Source organism: Pinus tabuliformis, chromosome 3_2, assembly GCF_031772625.1.
Source record: "Pinus tabuliformis cultivar Carrire ecotype Pingquan chromosome 3_2, CPIR1, whole genome shotgun sequence".
NCBI classification, from domain to species: Eukaryota; Viridiplantae; Streptophyta; class Pinopsida; order Pinales; family Pinaceae; genus Pinus; species Pinus tabuliformis.
The window spans coordinates 232,392,705-232,419,346 of NC_142302.1; the positions used below are offsets into that span (position 1 = coordinate 232,392,705).

Below are 26,642 nucleotides of genomic sequence, written 5' to 3' on the forward strand. Positions count from 1 at the left end.
TCATGAACGTGGAAAACAATAAAGAATTATAACAAAACATGTGGGATTAGCATGCAAGACTTAACCGCTGATAGTTTTCATTCTCCTGTGCAGGAAGGGGTGCAAACGAGGAGCTCTTGTTCCAAAGAAAAAGACAAGAACAGGGTAACTGTTGTCCCTCTGACGGAGGACCGAGTGCAAACAAGGCTAAGTAGATTGAAGCAAACCGGTCTGGAAAAGGAGGAGAAGACACCAGCTCGGTGGAGGAGAAAAGAAGTGATTAAGGATTAACAGTTTGGCGAATCCCTCAGGATCTTTGATCTTGAGGGATCGCTGCTTTATTTATCTTGTTACTTAGACATCTCCGCTGTCACCCTTATATAAAGGGATGACACTGTTAGCTTTGGGGGATTATGCTTTTATGTAACTTTCAGTTAAAGATTGAACTTTGATCATCGAGTCTCGTTGAAACTGGTTCATTGTACTTTGTTTTATGCATTAATATAAACTTGGTGATTATCTTATCTCTGCGTCTGGATTAACTTAAAGCGGTGTACCCTTGGAGGCTAAGGGCCCGGCCCCGGAGGACACTTGCTTCTGTATCACTACGATTTGATTTCTGCGTGGTTTGCTTATCATCATTATTTGGTAATCTGATATGCTTTATAAGTTTACATCACATGCTCTGTTAAGATTCATTCATTAGGGTTTTTACAGACAGAATTATTGTATTGACTCTGCATTATATTACCGATCCTTTCAGAGTTGATTGAATATTATTAGTCTTGACCGAACATTGTTACTATTTTGTTACAGAGCTCTTATGTTGTACATTCATGTTATAGAATTTATCTGAAAGTTTTGTTCTTTACGATTCAGGGGTAATGTTGTTCCATTTTGAAACGCAGTTGTATTCCTGTTAATGAAGATTGATGCTAGATCAGATTACTCTTCAAGCGTGTTGTGTGTGTATATGATTTCCAAATGTTGTTCCATAACTTATTAGTAATTAATGTTGTTCCATTAGTGTGTGCTGCTTGATTTGCCTTGAGAATGAAAGATTGTTGTTTGATTACAATGAGTGCATTTGAGTTAGTAGATTAAGTTTGATTACTGCTCGCGAGACTTAGTTGTTTGATTGTTGTTCCATTTCAGAATTGTTGTTCCATTTTAGCATTGCTGTTCCATTCCAGATTCGTTGTTCGATTTCTTATTTGTTGTTCCATTTTTCTACCCGTCGTTTCATTTACTCTCATTTGTTGTTTTGGTGTGAGAGACGATCTGTGGCTGTAGTGAGCCTCTACATTTACTGTCTAGCTCCTAGACCCATGGTCCATGCTCTAATTTCCTTTCCATCAGTTTCCAAAGGGATGGGTTATCGCTGCCGAACCCTTGACTGATAAGTTGCCTAGTTTTCTGAGTGTGTGATTTATTCCTTTGAAGTAACTTAGACATAGACAAGCATCCGTTTACCCTTGTATTTTTGAACGCTGTACTACTAGCATTACTCTGACAAATAATAGCCTCAGACTGAGTCACTCTTTGAAATAACAGAACGCTCCCGGATTGACATATTAATGTGAGGTAATTAGAGGTGAAAGAGACCCTTTTTATAGCTCTACACATAGCTTTTCCAAGTGAAATACTACCGAAAATGAGCAATCTTAAGTGACCGAACTAAAAACGACTAATATAAACCACTATTTTAGTCGCGGGTTAAAATATGTGACTAACTAATAAGTAATACAACTAAAAATGACTAACATGAATGACTAATTTAGTCTAAGAACAAAAATACAACTACCTAACAAGTACTACAATAATATGAATCATCTTTTTATGTTAGTCATCTTAGTTGTGTCAAGCAATCTAAACTTACAAGTGATGGGGGATTGAAAGGTCGTTAAAGATTGATTGAAATTTTATCCTTTCTTAAACACTTCTTTGTACTCATTGGTGTATAGGTGAGCCAAATTTGCATTATTTATCTTTAATAAATTGTAATTTTAAAAATATGGTTTTTAATAGAAAAATATTTTATGTATTTTTAAAAAATCTATTCATTGAATCTAATTGGATCTAGTTCCAATTTGATATTAATTTGAAGATAAATTTTAGTTTTTAAGAATATAATAGAAAATTAAAACTACTTTAATTTCGTATTAACTGACCTAGATCCATCTTAACCCCGGATCTATCAAGATCTGAAAGGGATCAAATCTCTCGAGCTGCAAACATTCTTTTTTCTAGTGCAAAACTTGAGGAAATGTTTTCACCCTGAGAGATTGAATCCCTCTCAGCGGTTGATAGTTATAGGGTTAATAGGATCTAGGTTGGTTATATAATACTATATAATATCTATAATTTTATTTATGTCTCTTTGTTATTCCCTCTCTATATCTCAACCCCCAAACATACACGCAATCTCTCTCCAACTTTCTCCCTCTATGTTTTTCTTGTTCCCTCCCTCTCTTGCCCTCTCCAATTCCATCTCTCTCTCCTCATCTATCTTCCTTCCTCTCTATCCCTTTCTCCCACCTCCCTCTATCTCTCCCCCCAAATCACTCTCCCTGTCCCTCTCTCTCTTCCGCCCAACTCTATCACTATCTCCCTCCCTTCCTGTCATTATCCATCTCTCTCCCTTCCCCTTCTCTCCCTATCTCTATCCTCTCCTCTTCTTTCTCTTCCTTCCTCTCCTCTCTCCCTCACTCTCTCTTCCCATCTCTCCCTTCTCACTCCTCTCTCTCTCCACATATATCTCTCTATGTCTTTGTTCTTTCCTCCCTCTCTCTCCCACTCCAACTCCATATCTCTCTCTCTCTCTCTCTCTCTCTCTCTCTCTCTCTCTCTCTTCCTCTCTCCCTCTCTCCCACCTCACTCTCTCTCCCCCCATCAATCTCTACCCTCCAACCTTTTCACTATCTCCCTCCCTCTCTCCGGCCCCTCCCTAACTCTCTCTTAAATTTGATCACATTTTATTGTGTCTAAGAAATTATCTAAATTGAAAAAACTTAATTGGCTATAAAATATTAAACCTATATTTTAGATCAATCATGTCAAAGAAATAAAATAATGAAAAACTTTAAAAAATCATGCACTATATTTAATCTATTATAATTATTCAATTTTCTTGCTCTCATTCCTTGATCTTTAGCTAAGATGGATCTATGTCGGTTCTTTATATATATATATATATATATAAAGAACCGGCATATATCCATCTTAGCTTAATTTTATTAAAACTTTAATTTAATTTCTATAGAAATATTTTTAGTAGTGGTGGGATAGAGGGTTTAGATATATCTCAAATTGTAACATTTCCCTTTTAGATTCAATTAAATTAAAATAAAATATTTTTACTATGAAATAGGTTATGGTTTTTTGTCATGTGGTATTGATAAGCCATGGTATCAGCCCATGGTATTGTAACAAAGACGATTTACAAGTTAATATCCATGATAAAGTGAGGGTGAATATCCATGGTTAACAATCTTGTCATATTGTTATAAAATATTTTGATTGTGAAATAATTTTTTTTGTGCATGTGGTATTGATAATCCATGGTATTAACCCATGGTATTGTAACAAAGGATATTTTTTGCAAGTTAATAATATCTACTGTAATGTGGGGGTGAATATCCAGGTTAAGAATATTGTCATATTGTAATAAAATATTTTGGTTGTGAAATACGTTATGGTTTTTGGACTTGTAGTATTGATAAGCCATGGTATTGTAACAAAACCTATTCATAAGTTAATAACATAATCAAAATATAACAAATTGAATTTTAATATTTTTATTAATTTAACTTTTTATTATTAATTGAGGCCATATTTAAATTTTTACACTCATCCCAATATCAATTTTAACTTATTCTTCTTATTTTTAATTTAGCGTCTTAGGAAAAATAACAAATTATTATTAAAAATAAATCATTTAACCCAATGCAATTTATATATTTTATTTTATATTATAAATATTTCTTTTCTTTTTCATTTCCAATTTAGTGTTGTGTTCAAATAATATTCATAGATTACAACATCATATTGTAGCACTACATTTTTCTCTATCTTGTTGATATCTACGTGAAAATGTCAAAAGAAGGAATACCATCAACGTGATCTATGGATTTCATGGGATTCAAACCCTAGATGGAGTTTTCATCCGAAACGCCTTAGGAGAACATCAACGATTGGATGGAGGAAGGACAAGGTCATTTGGCATGGAGATTTTTTCAATTTGTACATGGGTATGATTTTGGACTCTGGAGAGTTCTTCCTTTCTGCTAGAGATGATTTTTGTTCTTATCGGTAAATAATTTCGAGGGTCTTCCTTTTTCCTAAAGATGATTTTTTTCTTATAGGTAAATAATTTGGAGGGTTTATATGATCAAATCATAAATTTCATCTAGAGTTGAGGGTTTAATGATCAGGATAATGCAAATCTTTCTTCCTTTTTACTAAAGATGATTTTTTTTCTTATGGGTAAATAATTTTGAGGGTTTATATGATCAAATCATAAATTTCATCTAGAGTTGAGGGTTTAATGATCATAATAATGCAGATCTTATTGCAGCCAACAATTCATCAAAAGACAATGCACAAGTAAGAATTTTGCTTGTCGTTATTGTACAAAGGGTTTAATGATCTTGATTGCGGCCAACAATTCATCAAAAGACAATGGACAAGTAAGAATTTTTCATGTCCTTATTGTAGAGATAAGTTCGCTCCTCCCTAACTTTTCTGAGGTCACAATGCATAAAATTTTATTTTTTCTTTTCACCTTTTTTTTAGTGATTGACTGTTTGTGTAATGAAATCTTCCATGCCCAAATTATTCAAAGGGCTCAAGTTATGCAAGAAAATTTAAGGATGCAAATGCTAGACCTTCCTCAAACTTTGTTACATGAAATTAAAATTTCTTGTAATCATGAACATAAAATCTTTTATGTTTCATCCTTATATTCTGATCTCAATGCCTACAGTTTTAAACCATGTTACGTTTTAAGTAGAATATACTTAGATCCATTAAATCTTACAACTATCCAAATATTAGGTTAATTTGATGTAAAAAGAAGGAACTTGAATGGATTTTACAATTTAGACTCAATGCTTATAAACAATGATTAAAAATGAAAGAACCCAAACGGTTTGAGAACTTTTACCCACCAATCAATTTCCAAGACCTTTGCTATTATTATGAACCTAAATAGAGAGAGTAGAAGAAGAAGAGAAGCTTGGATGAGGTGGACCTTGGCCTGCTTGATACTTTTCAAAAGTTGGGCATGCCCTTGACTAGAAGAAGAGATTGACCAACGTTGTTGTAGATGTTGTTTTTGACAATGTTTTCATTGCTACCATGCATAGCTAGACTCTATAGGTAGTTGAGGTTATCTTTTGTTCATTATAAGAGGTAATTTGGGAGCATCTTGATCTAGTTAGGAAGTAGCCTAACAGGTTTTTTCCTCCCGCTGCTAACTATTATGATGCATTGTATTTTTTTTTAGTGGTAGCTCCTTCTATTAAATCCCCAAGCATAGTTTGTAACCCATGGAAATATCCACTTATTTCAAGATGAATGAGATGGAGACCATGCAGTTTGAGAGGACTCTTATAGTTGTATATGGGAGGAGTTCGTTGAGGTGAGAGGAGTTATGTGACATATATTGAAGGATGCTTTGCACCATTTTATGACACCAATCATCTCCATGCCACAGTAGTGGATGTCTATTGCAACGAGGGAGCAACGACAAATTATTACACTGTAAAGAATTGGTATGTCGGGGACGAGGAATGCAGACGTGGGATTTATAATTTTATTATGAAAAGAGGTTTGTGTGATGCAGACAAATCAAGCATTTCGTGGACCTGAGTAGAGACTAGTTTAACAATCACCTGGAAATACTCAAGCATTGTTTTGAAAGGTGATGATGCGATTGGAGAGTTCTATTCTGTTGCCTTGAAAAATAACTATCAATAGGGGGGGGACAAAGGTGATCCATATAGGGAATAATTATAGGAGTAGGATTGTTTCTAAAATTATATCTATAGGCAAGTCAAGGAGATACTACATAGGATTAGTACATGTGAAACCAAATTCTCATAATGCAAAGAATTTGTCACAGTGTGATTCAATGCTTATCGATGACTAGGTAGCTACAAATACTTATCGTTACATTCAGGTACAATTTGAGTTGCATTATAAAGTCTCTAATTTCATTTATTGATTGTCCTTATTGTGTCCTTGTCTCTCTTAATTTCATTTTGGTAGGATTGGAATGGTTTAAAACATCAAGCATATCATTGAGTAAAATAGATGCCCACATGTCACTACATTTAATTGTGCATGTTTTTGATACAATTAGAAGTGAGAAATATGTTGTGTGCACAACTAAAAATCCTAGCAGTCATGATGAATCCAGTATTAGCATGGAAATCAAAACCAAGAATCATAGAATATCAAAAAATTTGTGACCTGAAGTAAAAAAACACAATAAAAGATTCTATGCCAACATTGTTTATTTAGTGCAAGATACTACTAATATTTCATAATTTTCAGAGATGGTGGATGTCATGAAGATTCCGTCAAGCAAAGTTACTAACATGAAAATAAGATGGTCAATGCAACTATTAAATTTAAATAGGCTAAATTTAGGCAATTAAAACAAGTTTGAAAATCACTAGAAACACCACCCCTATTTATTTCAAATAGGCTAAATTTAGGTTATTAAAACAAGTTTGAAAACCACTAGAAACACCACCCCAACATCATTTTATTTCTAGTTGTACAAGATAATATTCAATAAAATTATAAGAAATTCCATTTAAATTGACCGTACATAAAATAAAAAAACAAGGTCGATGCTTTTAAAAGGTATATTCATAATTAAATATAAGATATGACAAGGATGGCTCATAATTTTAAAGGCTATATCCATCACCAACTATAAGATAAGAGTTAATGAGATGAAAGAAAGATTTTCTTGATATAACATGTAAACATCGTATTACTTATAACTCATGCACCCACTAAATTGTTTCATTTTCCTCCTAGTTAATTCCATTTCTACTATCCCAACACTTCTAGAAGTCCTTCAACAAAGTGATCTCTTACCTATCTAAGAGGGAAAATGATTACTTGATTGGAACCCACGGATTATAATTTGATTAGGAGCAAGGGATGAGAAAGCTTCACATTCCTCAATATATTCCTCAAGTTAAAAGCACATCGAACAATTTCCTTTCTGTTTAATTGATACGATAATCACTGAGCATTTGTTAGGATATATATATATATATATATATATATATATATATATATATATATATATATATATATATATATATATATATATATATATATATATATATATATATATATATATATGAAAGTATATGAAAGTTATGTTCTCAATTAAAGAAATTAAAGAAAAGGTGAAAATGATGCAATGGAAGGATTTTTTGTTTTAGTGCCTAAGAATGCCTTGCTAATGTGAAGGGCTTGGTATTTTCTTGACTCAAGATTAGTCGCATTTGACTTCCTCGCATTTCTTTTCATTTCATTTTTGTTATGTTTATATTGCTATGCTTGAATTTGGTGATCTGTTGTGTGTGTAATAGGAAGTATTAACTACTAAGCACTCTCAAAGGTGATATTGATGGATGACTAAATTTAAATGTTCCTACTTGACACTTTAGTATTACATGATCATGCAAAGAAATTATTAATCAATATTAATTGGAAGATGATTAACATGCAGTGTTTCTTGGCTTGTCATATAATTACTACATTTTGGCCCCCAATAATATATTTGAGGCTTCTTTTTTTTGTTACTTGTGGAGCTTCCCTTTGGCTCAGAAAAACATGGAGGATAAATGTCAATTGCATTGGCAGTGGACATCATCAAAGAGGAATTCACCAAAAGCAGCAGAGAACATGGGAGAAATTGGTACAATGAATGGATAACCACGAGAGAAACACAAGGCACCATAATTTCTTATTTATTTAGATTCACTCGAAATTAACTTGTCACAAAAGTACCTTTTTTTCCGAATATTTTCATGTATACAGATTTACTAAAAACGCAATTTCAGACTAATTATTCAAACTAAAAATTATCTAATAGTCATAATTTATAATTACATAGTATAATATGATTAATATTATAGGACACAACTATAGGGTCTGACTGTGAGGGGCATTGTGACAATATATGTACACTTCTCATTGTATTAGACAATCATTTCTCAGAGTGTAATATCCATCCAACGAAATGTACTCCCAGAGGCCATTGTTGGATTGGAATCGTTTCTTTTGGTGGACAAATGGTGATATATTTTCTTAGGCCTTAGTGTTCAACTTCCCTAAGGTTTTGACACTACTCATAACTAGTACCTTCATTCAACCAAGTGAGGTACTCATCTTGGAAATATGAATCATTTTGTCTCCCCAATCCAATATGATGTTGGATCAATCTCATGATCCTAAAAACATAGGTCATAATAGCAAGGAACTTTTACTGTGGGCAAAAGAATATCCAAATTTAAGGAACATGACTCTTTTAGAACAAGCAATAAGGATATTTTTTACACTGATATTTTTTTTTTCCATTTGTTTTCACAAGTTACCAATTGCATGATATTTTTAACATGTAACTTAGTTCGTATGATTGTGACAAAGGGTTTTTTGAAGGTTTCATACTAATCTCCTAAGGTGTTATTTTCTATGGTGACATTTTATTTTCTTTGTTTATAACGGTCATCTAGTTGCATAGTGGCCACTATTGAATGTTGAAGTTTATGTCGTATAAATGTTTTATAGTCTACTTTATTTTATATTTAGGTATTCATCTTCTTTCATGTCTTATACTCTGCATTGTATCTTCTTTCATTTTCAGGAGAGGAACTCAATATTGATGGTAAGAAGCAACAATTGAATAAATAGGAGAACAATAAAACTGAAGCGACAAATGAAAAATGAGAGAGAGAAGAAAATATATCTAGTGATACACTTAGAGCCAATATCTTGCATAAGACACACTCATAGAGACTTATGGTCAAGCCTTCAGAGTTGATGAATTCACTTGCAATGCTTTGAAAACACAATGATAATGTTTTGAAATGATGAAAAAATATTTCATGTGTAAATTGTAGTCCAACCGATATTAAGTTGGAAACTCATATTATAATACTTGATATTTTATATAAGAAAATTTATATGGTTCAAATTATTTTTATTTGCACTTGATATTATTTAGTCTTGTAATTAACATATGTAACTTTGTGTTATCATATTAGATAAACATGCACATTGTATGACATCTTTTTAAAATTTAGTCGCAAAATCATACTAATTAATATATGTTGATTAATAATGAATACATAAAATCAATCTAAAACTACTAAATTAGTAGTTTATATTAATTAATGATGAATATGAATAAAATGAATATATGACTAAATTAGTCATTTATAATGATTATGAATGAAGTTAAATGAAATGCATAGAAACTACTAAATTAGTAATTTATATAATTAATATGAAAATACCAAAAAAAGATAAATGACTATTGCAAATGATAAATTTTTAATTAAAATTATGACAAAATTTTGCATATATACAACTATTAGTAGCTAATTTACAGTATCTTATAACACGACTAAAATTTGGTCATATTTCTTTGGTCATTAGTTGATTTCAAATGATGACTAAAATTTGCATATATATGACTAGTAGTATCTAATTTACAGTATCTTATAACACGACCAACATTTTGGTCATATTTCTTTGGTCATTAATTGGTTTCCTCGAGGATTCATATAGTAATATATTTTGTTGTATATTTGGTAATTAATTGTGACAATTAATAACTAAACCAATGAAAAATTAATGACCAAATTTATGACTAAATATACTACTAGATGGTAAAATTGAAGAAACCAACTAATGATTAAAAGTTGGTCTTGTTATAAGATACTGTAAATTAGCTACTATTGGTCACCGACTGAAAAATAGTCATTTATATGAGAATTTTAGTTGTTTTTTTAGTAATTAATTAGTCATTTTGTACTAGTGTATAAGACATGAAAGACGATGAATACTTGAATATAAACTAAAATAGACTATAGAATATTTATATGACATATATCTCAACATTAGCAATGGCAATGCAATTTCCCCCATAAAGCAAGAAACTTGAACAAGTTTTCTTCAGTTGGGCAATGGTGGCCACTATGTGGTCGGATGACCTGTATAAAAAAAACAAATAAAACATCGCCATAGATAAGGACACCTTAGTAATTTAGTATTCAACCTTCTGAAAGATTAGGCACAATCATGCCATCTAAGTTACATGCTAAAAAGCTCAAGCTGTAGATAACTTCTTAAAACAAATAATCTTAAGTGTGATGTTTAATCCTTTTGTTTTATTCGTAACAACATTTCACTCTCTAACGCGTGAACTTGGTCAAGTATATAGACAACTTGTGCTCAAATAACAACATGAAAGTAAATGTTTTTAATAGTCATGAAAATATTTTAACACAAAACAACTAAAATGATTTCAATTAATATCATGTAATACTTAACTCATCTTCAAGCTTTGGATGTTTTTTAAATGGAAATAATACCAAGTATTTTCAATTTCATAGTTAAAAGACAAACCAAAATCAAAAGAAATGTTCAAAATACAATCAAACAATAAAGAGAGGATATTATGGAATGAATATTACAATTACAAAAAAATTGTTTACCTATCCATAAGTGTCTTGCTTGCATTCCTAAAACATTTGCTTGCCCAAAATAAACATGAGATGAAAGAATCACAACATTAAAAATCATAGGAATCCCTACTAGAAATATTTCTTAAGTTGACGACTCAAGTACCTAAAGGATCTTGAACAAAAAATGAATCATGTCCAAAACATGCTCTGCATTGTCTCCCCATCCTTTTTCTAATCCCATTTACTATAACCTGCCCGCACCAGATTAAAGTAACAATCAAACGAAGGCATTGACATTTTTTTATCTTTTATATCTATAAATTTTTAATATGTTTTGTTTTACGAACATATTAATTCATATATAAATCCTTCATGTCATGATAATGTATCAATCAAGTAGGACATCAAAAAAATTGACCTTAATGTGATCCTCAAACAATTCCTACAATATCAATAATTTTTTGTTGTGATACATTGGGTAGAAAAAATAACATATCTACAAAATAAAAATCATTTATTACTTGTGTTCAAACTCTGTATATGGTGTATTTAGGCATCTTCTTAAAATGTTACTCTATCTTTACCAAAGCAGAATGTAGCTTGGCTAAACTCTATATCATTTCATTCAACATCAATTTATGCAAGATAAATGTCATACATTATTCTTTCCCATTTCTCAACATGCTACAAATGATAAATTTAAAGTCACATAAAACCAAGATCAAACCCTTTTTTCTAGCCAAAACAAACAAACGAATAGTTCCTCTAATAAAACTCCACACCTCATAAATTACTCTACCACATGTTTAGGCTAAAGCTAAGATTATTTTAACCATATTTAGGTCATATTTAATGGGATATTCATATGTTTACCATGATGTCAATTTGGTGTTAAAAGAAATATATAAATCTAGGTTATTATCAGTGAAATTCAAGTATAATTCAAAAAGAAATAACGTCATTGCAAGGTAGTGGAGAGAAACCATCACATGTCCTTGTTAAAAGAAATAAGAAACAACAGAGAAAGGATCATATGGATGCTTCCCTCATGCCAATACTAGTCCAAGGATGCTAGAATAAGATCAGCTGAGAAATAGAAGCAGAGGGAAGAAATCAAGATGGATAGATGACACACACCCAAATGTCACATCAACTTCTGAAAAAAGAGGGAAAAGAAGGTCACAAGATCAGAGGGATCACTAACAGAAAGGGCCTAGAAAGCATGCCCAAAAAAAAAAATTAATGTATCAGGTAAGCACAATACTAATTAGTTGGTCACATTAAACTTCAGCTAGCCACACAAATTAAATTTCAATGACAAAACCCACGTTGAGCCACATTCTAATAGCATCCTTACCATGTCATTATGATAAACTAATTTTTTGTATTATAATATTAGTAAGTTGCGTAAAACCAAATAATACATAACTAGTATGTCAAACACAATATCTTCGATAGTGCCCAAAATCCCCTATATCAACTTCACTCCAGCACTAGAGCAATATGCAATTATCATCATGACCCTCTCCAGTAATGTAATAATGTCCTAAATGTCCATTAGAGTTAAGTTTATAGATGTATTGTGGTTAATTAATGTAAAGTAGAATAGTCATTAATAAAAGCCTACTATGATGGTTAATAAATAAAAATCATTATGTTCATTACGTAAGTTCCACTAATGGTGAATTAGTGCAGCGATAGCTAGAGTGGTTGTAACTAGGGATGCAGTATTGCTCATGTAATCAAGGAATTTTTATGTATCATGCTTTGGCACTCGTATTGGAGGTCATCCCCTTTGAAGTGGTTGGGAGAGCTTACCCTCACTTGATTAGTGTGGATAATAGAAATCCTTTGATGTCCAATTGTGTGTTACTTCTATTGTTATTATTATGCACTATCGATCTTAACAAGTAGTATCAAAGCAACAATTTGGGTCATGTGAAATCATTTTGTTTTGTTTTTTGCAAATTATCTTGCGGTGGCATTTCTCCTTGCTTGGAAGCCATATTGCAGCCACACCAAATGCCATCAGAAGTGCAGTTGTGTCACCATTTTTGAAATGGGTTATAATTGCAATTTTGAGCCATATTGAGGAAGTTACAACCATTTTAAGTTGCAGCCTCAAAACCATAGCCAAAAAAATGAGATCAATTGATTATTATATTGTGGCATGACTTTAGTCTTTCTTTTTGTTTAAGAGCCTGATTGCAATCACACCAGTGTCATCCAAAGCAAAGTTTTGATGTCATTTTCAGATTGGGGTCATAATAGAAATTTTAAGTAATATTGAGGAAGATATACCCTTAAAAAGTCAACTTTCTAGCTCTACAAGTTATGGTTGTCAAAACTAGAAACTTTTCTCATGGCTTGATTTTCTCTCTAGTTGTGAACCAAATTGAGGTTACGCCAATGCCACTTGAAGCAAAGCATTAATTCCATTTCTAATTTGGGTTCATCGCAATTATTCTAAGCAATATTAAAAGAGTTGTAACCATTTTATGTTGTTCCATTCAACTACAAAAGCCTAGTGGAAAAAGGAGATCCATTGAATATCAATATGTTATTGCCCCTCATTGATGATGTTTTGGATTTAAGGGAAACCTAGATAGAAGGATCCCTTGAAGAAATCTTCTACAGCCTATGAATAGCATAATCAAAAGTGTTTAATATAACTTGAAGAAACAGTGAAGGAGAACCATGATTACTCAAGCACTGAAGTCATTGAAAGTGAAAAACTACTTGTCATTCACCCCATTACACAAAGTACATAAACCGTGTATTCTGAATTTTAGTTATTGTGATACAACAAATTTGAACTTTTGAAGTTATATTCAATAAAATAATTCCATGAGAAAATACAACAATAAAGGAACTTTATCATTTGAATATTTTGGAAAACAGAATTGGAGAACATCCTTGTTGACATGAGACGAAAAAACACTTGACATTGTCGAAACCCTCTTCATTGGAATTATGGTTACAATGGAAGAAATAAATGACCTTTATTGAGGAGTGCCCAAGTTAGAAGGAGGCTAAATTTACTTTGAAAAATAAAGTTGTGTGTTTTACTTAGTGACTAAGTAATAGGACACCTCCAAACAGGCCTCATGTCCTGTATCCTAGTGTCAGACACCAATACGTGAGGATACATGTCTGACATGTTTGGCACATGTCCTATTCATAGGACACCTACCAAACACATGTCCGACACATGCCCTAAACAACAAGGAACAAACTAAAAAAGATAAGATAGACAGTCATGGGAAAGAAGGAAATCACTTCATATCCTTTGGTGAGATTCCTGAGATTCCCAAGAAAAAAAATCACAGAGGTAGCAAGGTCAATAGAAAAATCCTCAAATATTATCAGCCTCAAGACTATCTTGGAGTCTCCCAAGTACCCTAGAATGAGCAAAAACTGCCCCAATTTCTCATCTATAGAGAGAGAAGTTTGGTGGGTGCAATCTGACATCTCACAATGCAAATAGAAGACTGTAAATTGGAGGAAGCTAATACAATGTTATCCAGGACAATGGGGCACCTGACGTAGAAGGGGACGAAAGTAGAAATCGTGCAGAACATCAACCTTCATTCACAAGGTGAGTAGCAAAAAAATAGGATCGCTACAACAAAGAATAAATTAAGCTTTTGAGGAGTTAAACCAATCCTTGATAGACCAGTTTAGTGAGATCAAAGAGGGCCATGATAAGTCCCCACATAATAGAGAGAGCAGAGTAAGTAGCATATGGAAAATCCACCAACCAAGAAATCATGATTACTAATCATCAGACAAAGCAATAAGCCAATCATTTCTAACATCTAAGTTGTTTTCTATCTTAGCAAATGTTGGGATTTTGTATAAGGCTCTGCCTTCAGTTTGTCTATATCTTCATCTACATGAATGATATTCAAGTAGAAATGGGTTATGATTCTCATCTTGTAGTTCACAGTAAGAACTACAGTAAGAACCACATTAAGTTGCAGGCATGAGGAATCTCTATTACAAACAAAGATAACAGACATATTCATTTGGGAATTCAAGAAGGGGGTTTTCTGTATAGAATTACCCTGTTATAGTGAGAGTATAACTCATAAATTGATGGTGTTGGCATTGCATAAAAAATGTAATGAAAGGGATTAGGTGAATCTCATAACCATTGTGAATCAGTTGAAATATTCGTGTACATGAAATGGGCACAAGAGCCTGAAGTGAAGACTTAATGAGGAGAAGGGCATGATTTCATAGCTAGGAATTATGAGATAAAATACTAGCATACAGAAAGAGAAACCTCTATATTAGAAGGCCGAGAGGAAAACCTTCAAAGGATTCCTAGTGTTCCAATTACACATATTAGTCCTGGAAATGTGAGGTGGACTCAGAGAGGATAATCAATTTTTGATCTCTGCAATAAAGTTTTAAATATATAACTTGAATGTCATGAAGTATAATGTCCCTATGAGTTGTGTTGGAGAAGTTGTGGTTCGATCATTGAAGAGTTTTTTCTTCTGATGCTTGTTGATCATAGAAATGGATATGAAAAATGATCATCCAATAGATGTGCGTTGGAGGGAAAATCACCTTGTATATAATTCTAATGGAAGGAATGAGATTTATGTTGAAAAAGCATTGAATTGATTGAGATCCATTGCAAAATATTTATAGGAATTCATTGGCATTTTGCAATTCCAGTATTAAACTGATTTTCTAAAAAGTGTGGTGTCTTGTTCTCTCGTTGGACATTTCGGTTGATGATTTTGATAACTCTAATTGTTGTTGGAATTTTGAAATAAAATGTGTGTAAAGACATAGAACCTCATTTTTTGTGAATTATGCGATGGTTGCATTGAGTTCCGAAGGAGAGGGCATAACTCCTTTTTGCTAATGGGTATGGTATGGGAATTACCTCTCAATATAATGATTTCTGAGGTGAGATGAATTAAGATTTTATTTTCTTAGTTCAAACTGGAATATGTTGGTTTATATGAAGACATGGACTTCACGATGTGCCCATAAGGTGGTCTTCTAGATAAAGACACCACAGAAAAGGAATAAAACTATGGCAACATGGTTGCATTGGGAATGCATGAAAGAGCATATCTATGTGAGATGTAAAAACACCCATTTTGAGTGTATTGGAGGTCAAGAAAGGTAAATATGTATAAATGATTGAATGTTAGCATTATGAAAATCTTTCCAGCATTTTGGGTTGCATCATGATGGCATCACTTCCTCTTGTATTTGATTTGCAAGCTCTCACATTGGTCCCAAAACAAGTATTGTAGCCCATTTTAATTTTGTTACAATGGCGTCAAAGATGAATAAATGCAGGTAAAAGATAACTTAATGTTTTCCCAGAACCTGTTTTGGAAATTGTTACTATGTCTTGATTTTTCATAGAAATAGGCCATGATTGTTCCTGTATTGGAGTGGGGGAGGAGAATCCTTCATTTTGTAGCTCAAAAATACAACATTTGAAACAATATCAAAAAATTTGTATCACAAATTATCCTACATACTCTAAATGCAATCTGTTATAGACATTTTTGTGCCTTGCATCACTGAGCATGAAATGTCAATAATTAAGGGATCCAAATTCCCTAAACATGTTGTTCCTACCCCTAGAGGAACAAGGCCAGCAAACCACAACAATTCACTGAAGTTCTCCACCTGAAAACACTCAAAAACAGGCCAATTCTGGATCATGTCAACTGCTCCACTGAGCATCTGCGCTGAATGTCAACTGCTCCACTATCTACCTGCGTTGAATGTCAACTGCAACAAAGGCTACCTGCGCTGAGCGTAACTGGACAAGTGGCAGGCTCATTTCTCAAGGTGTCAATGCCCAGGAAGCTTCCAAAATGACACTTGGATCAGGGAATTCGACTGGTGATGAGTAAGAGGTTCCAAATCTTCAAGTGGAAGCAAGAACCTCCAAGTGGACTCAAGAACTGAAGTGGGAGAGGACACTAGTCAGTTTCATACCAGCCTCAAGCTGACTCATCCTCTCTCCAAAACTCCTATATATAGATCTCTCTCCATGAGGTCAAGGAGGCTGGAATGTTGTGATTGCAAAGAATTGTTGTTGGTTTGTGGTTGGATCATTGGGTGTTTATGCTTTGAAAGGGGCTGAAGAAGGAATTCCATTCTTCTGGGAAGGAGATGCTAGGCTGGAGCCCTATGGGTTGTATCTCTTCCTGAACCTTGTTTATCAATCAATAAAGCTTCTTGGTTCTTTCCTATATGCTGGTGTATTTTGTATGATTTGCATTAGTATATTTGATTTACTTCTAATCCTGAATCATTTATGAATATGTATATTTTCCTTTGTATTGTGTCCTTCTCTTGTCGCAAGTAGTTGTTCTCTTGTCACAGGTAGCTGTTCTCTTGTGATCTCGTGGGAATCAAGTAGCTGCTCTCTTGAGCAAAGCGAGGAGGCAAGTAGCTGTGGACACGCAAAGGGGAGAGGATTTATATCGAGGGACAACCGGAAGATAACGGTAAGTCTACCAATCTCCTCTCTTTCACATTTCATAAAGGAAGAAACCGAAGTAGCTGTATTCGTTTGTTTCTAAGGTACTGTCACACCTTAGGTGGATAGGATTGTCCTGCATAGGCATTTTTCCCCACAAAAAATTGGCGACTCCACTGGGGACATTTGTTTTAGTAATTTTGTTTGTGTTTACATCATTGTTTACTTCATAGACTCAACGGCAACAATCGAACTGCTTTGCAAATTAGAATGTTGCTGCTTTGATCCTTCACTGGGTTTTTGTCTATGATCTCAACAATGGACTCACAAATGACTTGATGATACTTCGTGATAGTATTTAGTACCCTCTCAAAGCATCCCTCTATTTATACCTTGCTTGTGTTTCTGATTTGGCCTTAAACAGTTGATTTTTGAGCATTTTATGACCCGGAAACCAAGAGAAACGAGAGTTTCTCCTTTCAGCGCAGACACTGTGAAGGCAGTCTGCATTTCAACGCAGGTCCCATGAAGGCTACCTGCGCTGAATGTCAAACTGACAGTGTTACACTTGCGTTGAACCAGTGTGGCCTTGTGCAGCTGGGGTTCCTTGCTGTCTTTTTCCCTGTTTGATCTCTGTTTTTGCAGCCTTTAACCAGCATAGGTACCACCTCTGATAACCCCTTTTCTTTGCTTGAATTCCGCCTCATTTTTGTACAAAAAGACTGTAAGTGTTTTTATGTGTTTGTGGCGTCATTTACAGTTTTCCTTTGCATGAGCGAAATAGTCATCCTGTAGCCTTGATTCAGATCTGATTGATTGATTGATTGTGATCTTAGGAGAGAGTTCATTGGCTGTTTGCAGTTTGATTATCATTTGCTTTTGCTTATCGGTTTGAATTTTTCACTTTTAAGTGTCGAAACAAGTATTTCTTTCGAAAAATCGCAAAGTGATTGTAATCTCTTCTACCCTTGCTGATTTTGGAAAAAGTAAACTTGTTTATTTCAGTCATTTAAAAGCAAATTCGAAATTGTACAAAAAGCTTTCTTTGTAAGCATTTATACTAAGAAAGTGAAAACAAACACCTGCATTGTGCATTTGCATTTTGATGAGTTTGCATGTTTGATTTAGGAAGAGTGCATTAGAGTGTGCTGATTGCTCTTTGAGAAAAGATAGTCGCTCTCTTTTCCCTTAGTAGCTAGGATTTTCAAAGTTGAAAGATTATAAAGCTTGCTTATCATCTTAGACTGCATTTAGGAATTGTACCAATACATCTCGTGGTGATCCTGAAAGACAAACTTTAAAAAAGATCAACTTAAAATAAACTGAATGAACCTAACAACGCTTTGCAACATAACGCACAACATAGAGGTCTAGGTAGAGACGTGTTCCGGCGTCGTTAAACCTAGTGACTGTCGATCTCAAAGAAGGTGGGTGATTCCTCCTGAGAGACGATAGCACTAATACGGACTTGTGCTCCCACGTACCGTCGCGTATATATTGGGAGACCCCTATAGGCATATATCCTTTATCCTTAGGAAGCCGTGTCGGCCGCCCTACTGATCGCAATGCAGTGAACACAACATTCACGAAGATCGACCACCCGTACCGTAAAACGTATTCTGTGGTTTTGCGAAAGGTTTGGCACACCCTCTACCTAGATCTCCAGAGCAGTTTCTTTTGGCCTTTTTTAGACTCTATAACAGAAAAAGTCCATCCGAGCATTTGTCACTTCGGGCTCGTTAAAACATTGAAGGAGACTAGAGTCATCTTTAGCTTTTTCTCGACTCTTTAAAACTGAAAAAGCAAGTTGTGTCTAAAAGCGTCTAATAAAATTCATTCATTTCAGAAACATAATTTCCCCTTTTGTATTTTATTTGATCGAGTAATCCGCAACCGTGGAAGAAATTCAATTGAAACCCCGTCGTTCGCGGAGGCTTGCAAGTCAACCGTCTTTGTCTCCGGAATCGAAAACAGTACGGACAAAGCGAACTCGCTTAACCGGTTCAAAATCTCCCATCAAAGTTAGAACAACTGTTCCAACAACATCTGAGATTCCGGTTACTCCAAGCATTTCTGGAAACCCTGCCTCTATTGAAGAAGTTCAACAGCCACAGAGGGACAGTAACACTGATCCTAGTCTGAGAACAAGTACTTGCGTTACTGAACCAGTTCCATCTGTAACCGGTCCAGAGAGTATTGTTCCTCAAACAACTGTCGCTGTCGAAACAACCCCTTCTTCGGCACTGGAAATCTTTTACGGACCTGACGGTCTTCCTCTTCCACCTGGTTTGATTGCAATAGAGGAAATTGTAGAGGACCCCCAAGCAAGTACTCCAACTCATTTTGGAGTAGGGGTCACTCTTTTTCCCGCAACATCAGAAGTTTGTCCATCACCAGTGGAAGTTCCTGTAGAATCGCTAGGCAATTTGTTGGATAGACTTAAAATGTCTGAGCAACCGTCGACATCTAGGATCGTGTCGAACGACACGGCGACGGCAGAACTCCCTGCCGCCACTCCGACAATGTTTTCCGGTGTACCATCTGTCCCAACTAGCTCTCAACAGCTAGAACGAGTCCACCCAGGGACTATTTCGACAGTGTGGTCTGTTCCAGTTTGTTCCTCCGGAATAATATCCGGTAATTCTTATGTTGAAACTAGAAAAATTGATCCCTATGGAGGTCAATTTGGGCCATCCAGTCCCCAAGGGCAAACCATACCATTGAGTTCCGGATTGCTACCGTATGGGGGGCAGTATGCCCTTTCATTACCCCCTCCAGGAGGATACCCATACGGCAGTTCTCAACCGTATTCAGGTTATACTGGAGTTACGACAAGTGGTTGGGTACCTATGCTACCCCAACAGCCAAGAGTTGTGTATTCTATGCAACAATGTGTACCTATGTCGAACATCCCGACGACGCCAGCTATTGTAACAGTGTCGCAAGTTCAAACGATGCCTGTTGTGTGTCAACCTCAGATTTCTCAGGTTGTAATGCAACAGCCCCTTGACCCTGTGACACAACCACAATCGCCAACTGCCGGGACGACACAGGTCCAAACGGGTACAATTACCCCACATCTTGGTCCGTCGGTTAGTATAGCATAGCAGAACATGGCTTCACAACCATGGCTGGTGCAATACCAACAACCACAATTCCAGCAGGTTTACCAAGGATCTGAGCAACAGATCTTTGCGAATAGTGGACAACCGTATATTCAAAACGGGTTAAACCAACCGCTTTACAGTGGTCAAGTCCACCAGCCGTATCAGTCATACCAACATCAATTACATTATGCTGGTATGCAAAGGCCTACTGCTCAGGCGATTCCATCGTATCCTGGGTACGCCTCGCCAAACTTGAATCAACAGTTACCATTCGTGGCAACTTTAGAATTACCAAATTTACACTGATTAACGAACGATCCAATTTCTTATGCCCATTGGTGGCCAGCGATTCCTCACAAGCTTCCATCGGACATTCCTAAATTCAATGGAAATCCAGGCGAAGACCCGTCGAATCATGTGATGACTTTTCATCTGTGGTGTTCGTCGAACACCTTGAATGATGATTCGATAAGGCTTCGCCTTTTTCAGAGGACATTGACAGGTCTAGCGGCTAAATGGTATATTGAATTACCTAGAGCCTCTTTCGACAATTTCAGTTCCTTAGCCACGACTTTTTTGACCCATTTTCAGTTACCGATAAGGTATGAAACTGGAACAGAAATCTTAACCAATTTCAAGCAGACAACAGCCACACATATATCCGATCATATACATGAGTGGCGTCGTCGTCGCAGAATGGTGAAGACTTATGTTCCAGATCAGCTATTAGCTGAGTGGTTTATAAAGTCGCTACTTCCTGCTAAAACAGAAGATGTGGCCAAGGGGGGAGTCGTAACAGAGGAGCAGGTTATTGCTCGTGCACAGTATTTAGACTTAGTGTATACTCAGTCTGGCACGCTCTACGACAAGATACCTGACGCCCCTAGACCGGAATTTTCAATTCCTCCTCCGCCTAAATCAAATAGTGACTCTCATGCCGGCGATGGTGTGATTGGCACAGCAAACGCGAAGTCGACAAAGGATTCGTCTAAGAAAGCCCGTAAGACTTCGAATCAAAATGTAAATCAAGAAATTCTTGCTTCGGAAATAAATGCCATATCAGCAGATAAAGGCAAAAATTCCAATCAACCAGGAAGCAAGAAGAAGCAAAACAAAGGGAAGAAGAAGAAACAGGGTGAGTCATCCCCTCAAAAAACTTCTTCAAACTCTCCTGGAAGAGGGAAACTGACCAGTCCATGCATGATATGTGACGATGATCATTGGACATCCGATTGTCCATATAAAGCTGAACTCAAGAAGTTCTTCAAAAGTTCACATACCTCAGCTGTGTTGACTGATCCATTTCCAAATCCAGGTCAAAATATGGTTGATAGAGGAAATGCTTCCCCGTCGCAAGTGCTTATGTTATCGATCTCTAAGCAACAAAATGATGCTTTGATTTCGACAAGGAACAAAGATTACGGGAATCCACAGGTGTCAAACGACAAAGGTAAAGATCAACCTAGAGATTCGACAACAACTTCGGCAGAAGTTGTACCCCCCATCATTCCTGAATTAACAATAAAACCGCCAAAGGGAGTAGTACACAAGTCGACATTTAATCCCCGCGCCAGGGCGGCGCAGAATTATAACATAGTGGAAGATTTGGCCCAATCGCCATCCGCTATGTCGACTCTTGAGGTACTACAAAATTGCCCATCCCAAAGGCAGGCGTTGTTATCAGCTATTGGTGGAGTGGATCCTAAGGATTCCAATCTTGTATCCTTTGACCACAAAGGATATGATCCTCAGTTACCAGCTCAACTAGCTTTCCTTATTCAAGTGAAAGCCCTCAACAAAACTATTCATCGAACAATTATTGATGAGGGGGCATCTACATGTATCATGTCGATGAGTTGTTGGAAAACTCTCAGATCTCAAACCTTGTCGCGACCTTCGACGACACTAAAATCATTCGACGGAAGGACATACACCCCGTACGGCATCCTAAATAACTTGAAGGTTGAACTAGGAGGAAAAACAGTGGAAATTGATGTTGAAGTCATCGATGGAAACCTTGACTATAACATCCTACTGGGAAGACCATGGATATATGCCATGGCGGCTGTAGTGTCGACTTATTTTAGGAAGATCGCATTCCCTTTTCAAGGAGGGATTACGGTCGTCGACCAACAGAACTTCCTCCCTAATGGTTCACAAGTTACAGGAAGCATTCCCATGATCCATGGGAGCGGCCATTCAATTCAAGATATCGGAGTAGGCCTATTGAAAGACCCCACAATGATGGGAACTTTCGCGCTGCCACCTCCTATCTACATAGGAAATATACCATTTGTAGCAAACTGCAACATGATATCTTCCACGAAGGTCGCAGAAGACAAAGTCGACATGGATCATTTAATGGTTTTGCCCCCAAGCCCTATAGAAATATTGTAGCAATCAATGTTTCGGGCATGGGAGGCGAACCCAAATCAACGCTCGTCAAGCGTTTGGGTAGATAGGTCTAGAGAATATGGCACCCCATTAGATCCTTGGTCAAAAGTACATGGGACTGACGAAGGAATCTTACAATCATGGAATGATCACCACCATCGTTCCCTTCTTCCAGAGTGTGAAGAAGATACTCAACACGACCTTTACCACCCTTTAGTTTTTGAATTCCTATCAAATACTGTAAATACGGTGGATTCTAAGCGAAACTTATCCAATATTGAAGAGACTATAGCCATAAATATCTCGACTAAACCTAATGTTGTAGAGAATATTTATGTCGACAAAGGTTGTTCCCCTTCAGAACTGTAAATATATAACGCTCTTTTGCACGAGTTCAGAGATGTCTTTGCTTGGTCATATGATGAAATTCCAGGCATTGACTCGAGTATTGTTGAACATGAAATTAAAATGTATCCTGATGTCAAACCAGTAAGACAACGGCTTCGACAGGTACACCCCAAGAAAGCCGCTGCCATTAAGGCGGAAGTTGAGAAACTTCTCCATGCTGGTTTCATCTACCCGGTTCCTCTAACCGATTGGGTATCGAATATTGTCCCTGTTATGAAGAAACAAGGGACGATTAGAGTGTGTGTCGACTATAGGGATGTAAACCAAGCTTGTCCAAAGGACAACTACCCTACACCCTTCATCGACCAGATAATTGATGAATGCGCCGGATGTGAAATCTTTTCATTTATGGATGGATTTTTGGGGTATAATCAAATAAATATCCGCCCACAGGACCAGTCAAAGACTGCATTTATTTGTCCGTGGGGCACATTCGCTTATCGAAAATTAACCTTTGGTTTAAAGAACGCAGGGGCGACGTTTCAGAGGGCAATGAATTATGCCTTCCATGACATCAAGAACATTGTTCAACCACATCTCGATGACCTTCCGGCTCATTCACGAAAGCGGACTGATCATCCGCAGCATTTAAGAGCGATATTTCTACATTGCCGACACTACAAGATAAGACTCAATCTGCACAAATGTGTGTTTTGCATCGGTTCTGGTCGTTTACTTGGCTTTGTAGTCTCTAAGGATGGGATTCGTCTCGACCCTTGCAAGGTTCAGGCAATCATTAATTTGCCTCCACCTTCAAATTTGCTTCAGATTCAGAAACTCCAAGGGAAAGCAAACTTTCTGAGGAGGTTCATTCCAAAGTATGCAGAACTTGCTAAAGGTTACACTCGTCTTTTGAAAAGGGATGTACCTTTTGTCTGGGATCAGGTCGCGCAAGCTTCCTTTGATGCTCTGAAAGATTCTCTAGTAAGAGCATCATTAATGTATGCCCCAGACTATCAAAGAGATTTTAACCTGTATCTGGCTGCAGCGGATACGACCATTGCGATGGTTTTAGTACAAGAAGTCGATGGAATTGAAAATCCTATATATTATTTAAGTAAAAACTTAAATGATACAGAGAGTAAATATTCTTATGTTGAAAAACTAGTGCTTGCAGCTGTTCAAGCGATTCAAAGGTTTCGACATTATGTCCTCTTTCGGAAAACTACCATTCTATCAGATTGCAACCCCATGACTTATATACTGTCGCGACAGTTGCTGGGGGGCAAATATTCAAAATGGATAGCGATCCTTCAAGAGTTTGATCTGGAATTTGTAAAATCCAAATCAAAGAAAGCTCTAGTTTTCGCGGAATTATTGTGTGATCTCCCATCGTCGTCCAACGATGAAACATCGGAAGAGTCAATCGTGGATGAAAATTTTTTTCTGATATCTACAAGCGATGAGTGGTATGGAGATATCATAGTTTATCTCCAAACCCAAAAGTTCAGGCCTAACACCTCTCACTCTGAACGGAAACGTATACGATACCAAGCTAAAGACTACATGATCGTCGGTGATACGCTTTACCGTCGTGGTATCAATACAGTTCTGAGGAGGTACCTTACCCATGAGGAGGCCGAGAAAGCCCTGAATGATTGTCATTCAGGCGCGTGTGGGGGGCATTAGTCTAGATATGCAACAGCACAAAAAATCTTACGAGCAGGATACTTCTGGCCAACCATGTTCAAGGATTGCATAATCGCAGTCAGAACTTGCCATGCATGTCAGATTTTTGATAGCAAAACCAGAAGACCACCTGCACCTTTACAGCCAATAGTTGCTGTTGGGCCTTTCGTCAAATGGGGCATCGATTTCATGCAATGTAACCCCACCTCGACCGGGGGGCATGGGTATATTATAGTCGCCGTTGACTATTTTACCAAATGGGCCGAGGCGATGCCTACATTGGATAACACTGGTGAAACAGCTGCCCTTTTCTTTTTCAATCATGTAGTCGCCAGGTTCGGCATACCGCAGGCTATAGTCACAGATCATGGATCGCATTTTCGCAATCACATGATGGTTGAATTAGCTGCCAAGCTAGGGCTATCTCACGACAGCTCTACCCCGTATTATCCGCAAGCCAACGGACAAGTTGAAGCAATCAACAAGGTCCTGAAGCGTATGTTGCAAAGGATGATCGGGGTTCACAAAAGAAGGTGGCACCTAATCCTGTACTCAGCCTTGTGGGCTTACCGAACAATGGTAAAAAATGCCACTGGGTTCACACCGTTCCAACTGGTGTATGGCCTGGAGGCAGTCTTACCAATCCAGTGTGACAATTCGTCTCTTAAACTCGCAATTGACCTCCTCCCCGGAACTTCAGAAGAAGAGGCCCGTTTCTTGGAATTAATCCAGTTGGATGAAACCCATCGTGACGCCACTTTGGCTAATGAAGCCCATAAGAAATGAGTCAAGGCGCAGTTCGACAAAAATGTCAAACCCCGTGTCTTCTCCGAAGGTGACCTGGTCTTGCTTTACGACCAAGAATCTGACAAATTGGGAGCAGGAAAATTTAATTCTTTATGGATGGGTCCCTATATTGTTAAACGAGTGTTAGCAAAAGGAGCCTACGAGTTGATGGACTATGACGGAATCCCACTGGCGCAGCCCCGCAACGGGTTGTACCTCAAGCGTTACTATGCCTAAATAGTAACCTGAGTGCTTTTGTTGTATTTTGTTTTCGCTAAAGCGTTTGTTTCGGTCGAGTAATCCACCTTTTTTCATTTGTTGCAGATGTCGAAGTTTTCTGAGACATGTGTGGGATATGCTGACGGAGCGAGTCGTAGTTCGCGAAATCTATCCTCCACAGCCTGGGCCATTTTTGATCCAAGCGACGAGTTAGTGAGTTTCAGAGGTGTGTGTATTGGGCAATCAACGAATAACATCGTTGAGTATAGCGCGTTGATAGAACTCCTCTCTGATGCCATCGCCCATGGTATACGCCGACTAATCGTCAGGCTAGACTCACAACTTGTGATACTACAACTCAATGGTATATATTCTGTCCGCAATCCAGCTATTTATCGAATGTTTCTAAGGGTTAAGATTTTGGAAAGACAGTTTGATTCAATTCAATACCAGCATATTTCCAGGAACTTAAACACATTAACCGATTCATTAGCAAACTATGTATTAGATAGACATTTGCGACATTTATAAAAAGAAATGCATCAATGTTATGCAAGTGGATCACGTAAATCAACCAGAATAAACCTTGAAAATCAAAATATATAAAAGTTGTTTATCGTTTATACATAATGTTCTATAACCAAGACAAAAATTGGTCGCATGACCCAAAAACTCAAAAGTGCTAGGGGGCACCCTAGCCTAGTGGTGCTCATGATAGCACGTCACGACCTGTGCAATCATGCGCAAGAGACGAGTCCATCATCTAGGCACACCAGTAGTATGCCCCTGCAACTGTAAAGGTAACTCATCGATCCTTACATCCAGAATATCGAGAGTAAGGCTCTCAACCTGCTCCTGCATAGCTGTAAGGGTCTCGGCCACGTCAAGGTCGCGAAGAATAACTCTCCTAGCAGGCTCCACTGCTGGGGC

The 26,642-nt window shown here is 36.6% G+C and overlaps 1 pseudogene; it reads left to right on the forward strand.

Moving 5' to 3' along the window:
• LOC149180558 (protein CLMP1-like) overlaps positions 1–26,642 on the forward strand; it is a 91,836-nt pseudogene that overhangs the window by 46,941 nt on the left and 18,253 nt on the right.